The sequence below is a fragment of the Triticum urartu genome, chromosome 4A (genome assembly GCF_056163025.1).
Source record: "Triticum urartu cultivar PI428250 chromosome 4A, HENAU_Tu73, whole genome shotgun sequence".
Lineage (NCBI taxonomy): Eukaryota > Viridiplantae > Streptophyta > Magnoliopsida > Poales > Poaceae > Triticum > Triticum urartu.
This window is the reverse complement of record NC_141876.1, coordinates 30,159,263-30,162,753: the sequence shown is the minus strand read 5'-3', so window position 1 is coordinate 30,162,753 and position 3,491 is coordinate 30,159,263.

The window sequence follows — 3,491 nt, the reverse complement described above, 5'->3', positions numbered from 1 at the left end:
CCTCCCCCACCCTCTCTCTCCCTTGCACAAAATTACCAATCCCTCTCTCCCCCACACAAAATTATCAATCCCTAAACCCACGAGATCCTTCCCCTCTCGTCCATGTTTTTCCTGCTCTCTCATCAAACATGTTTTCTCTTCTCCTTCCACGTATATAGAATCCAGATGCACCCGCATCTCATGTATATTACATGTATGCATCTTTCTCACAGACCTAACTTCTTCCTCTCTCTTTCTCTCTCTATCTCTCTCTGTCTCGTTAGGTTTGTCTCCTACTCTCTCGTCCACATACATACAATCTTTCCCGCCCTATCTGCTCCATCTTCAAAAGCTCTCTCTGCACGTTTCATTCACACATTGGGATATGTCAAAATGTTGCTTCTATAATGGATGATGTAGAGTTATGGTTGTTCTTGTTGCATCCTACAAAGTAATAACTATAAAATGCATTTAGATTCTCATTTGACTGGGATTATGTGAGTTTGAGCATGTTGTGAAGTACTATAGACCTTGTATACATCTTGGGATTCGACAATGATTGTAACAATTGCATTGTATAGACCATTACATTCGAAGTCAATAGCCTAATATATTCATTTCACAATTTCAACAAATGATTAGTTCACTACAAACTAAGAAAACAAATGTGTACTCCCTTCGTTTTTATTTAAGTCCGCGTATTAGCACTGGTCAAAGTCAAGTTTTGTAAACTCTCAGAAAGCTTATAACAAAAAAATATTAACATATACAATAACAAATAAATACCATTAGATTCATTATTGAATGTACTTTCACATCATACATATTTGTTATGGTAAATGTTTATATTTTTCTATAAACTTGGTCAAACTTTAGGAAGTTTGACTTCGGTCAAACCTAATATGCAGAGTTTACTACTACTACTCGCTAGTTGCTTAGCCGAATCACTCAACACGCCACACGGGGAGTCCAGTGTCACAAAATTTTGAGGTCGGCGGGAAAATCTCCCGCGACCTTGATTCGAGCAGTGGGAAGTTACCATCATAGCCTTTGGAACAGGCCTACAGATGACGCTTGGTAGGGGTTGTTTTTGTAACTTCAGGTTCACCCTACCCAGCCAACCCCACCCCGGCACCCAGAGTAGTACACCTGAATACTCCCCAATTTCTATCCCCACCGCAAAATAAACTTCTCCACGGCACCGCAGCCTTCGTGCTCCTCCCCTTTACATCGGTGCACTCGTCCACCGCAGCGCATCTGCCTCATCGACGACCTCGTACGCCGCACTAGAGCCGGTCCACCGTCGTCGTCGTACACGGAGCCTCTTCCCCGGCATCGTCTTCCACGGTCTCGGATCTGCTTCCCGGAAGCCGACGCCAAGCGCAGAAGTACCACCGTCGTGGACAATGAATTGACTCCCGTTGCCGACCATGACTCATAGAGGCCGCCGCAACCATCGTTCTCCTCCTCGATTGGTAATGTGTGTATTGAATCAATTAGCAGTACATGTGCAGTTCCAATTTTGTTCATACCTACCCTTCAAATTTCCTGGGTGCTATTGTTCCCATAAAAGTAATTGGTTATAGCCTCCATTGTCCAACAGAATATCAGCTTGTAATTGTGCGTCGCTCCTATATCGCGCTGTGCTTGGGTAGGTTTTTCATCTACAACCAGTAGTGTGGCAAATGATGGAAAGGTTTTTAGAACTAGCAAAATGCCCATGCGTTGCACGCATCAAGATGCATTTGTATGAGTAGATTATCTTGTTGGAGATGCTCTAACATGGCAGACGAGTGCTTTAATGTTGCCCACAAGATGCGCGAGTATTACTAGTAGTATATTTTTCTTGCCATGTTGAGATTTTAAAACCACGAGTGCGAACATGCAGAGGAGCAATGAAGACCAAACACGGGATATTCGGGACATCTTCAAGGAGCGTGGCAAGTTAAAGAGGAGCTGCACCGAACCTGTAAAACGAGCTTTGGTAAGTAACACCCTTTCAATTACTTTCGTGTAGCCTCGTGTTCTTCGATGTGTATATGTTGTAGTTTCTGTTTCTCTTAAGCGTGGTGTTCTTCGATGTGTAATAAGAAGAGTCTTAATCGTCCTAATGCTTTCGTTTTTAGCTTGATGTAGGAAGTGGGTGTTCTCACCTTGTAGTCTGTTATTTATTTATTTTTTCCTTCTGAATTCACTTCTCCGAGTTCTGTTTATGTGGCTTCTACTAAATGGATCTAGGTTGCTCTGAATATTGATCTAAAAAAGAAGTAACTTCATGTCAGGATGCAGTTCTTGCGAGGAGGGAAGTATGGTCAACCTCGAGATCATGTTTCCAAAATGAGGCTAGATTACACACAAGGTGCCAGTTCCCTAATGATGCTGGATTAGACACAAGGTGCAAATTCCCAGATGATGCTGGATTACACACAAGCCAGGTGGAGTCGTCAGCTGTTCGTGTCCTCGTGGCATTAGTGAAGGCTGAAAGAAAGCGTGCAGCAGCCCTTGAGAATGTAGCTGAGTTCCTGAAGAAGCGAAAAGAGCAATCAGATGCTTTCTTCACCCAAGCCAAAGAAGAGATGGAAGAAGCTAGAAATAAGCTAGCGGAGGCAGAGCAGGCTAGGCATCTCCTGCTATCTAAAACTGTTGTCAATACAATATTTCCTTCATAATAGCTAGGTTCAAATGTTTATCCAGTTAGCATGCCTGTTGTGATGTCCGTGCATCTACTGATGTGGCACAAAATGTTTTTTTCGGGTCATGTAATAACAGCAATTACTTGCCAAACAATAACAGACGAAGCATTGGACATGGTATAGTTCACGCGCAAGCCCAACATTCCAAGTTCAACTTCCACATCAAACTCATGTTCACGGATATCTGCACATTCATACATAATGTCCACAACCATGATTCACTTCAAAGCAAAAAAAATGTGAGGAGAGTTATAAATAAAGAAAATCCTCTACTAGTTCCTGCTACCAGTGCGAGCACAACAAGTCAAGACCATGCGTAAATTAATTATATTTTAGTCAGTTTTTGTGTTCTAAAATGCATGCCAGCTCGTGGAAGGACTTTTTGCCGGCACACACGCGGATTCAATGAAGGCAGGCGGGGCAGTCTTAAGCTGGTTGCACGCGGCGAGGAGGCGTGCTCAGCCGGGCCTGCAGCGAGTGCAGCCCTCTTGGCCGGCGCGCCGGTTCAATGCCTGCGCTATGAGAGATCGCGTCCGTGTCAGAGCAATCACTCCCTCCAGTCCTTTTTTGTTTGGGTATAACAAAATCTCGTTTTCCATTCACATTTTAGTGATAGGAGTTGTGCGTGTGTGTGTGTGTCTGTGTGTGTGAGCGAGAGAGGAGACGGTAGTCAGGGTTGTCTGATCGGTAAACAAATGAATAATGTCAGTCTGGGATGGAGACAAAAAGGAGACCGCAACAAATGTTGTGTCTACAGGAGGGATAGAGAGAGTAATTTAAGTGGTATGAGTCATATGTAGAGACATATAGGTGTGTGAG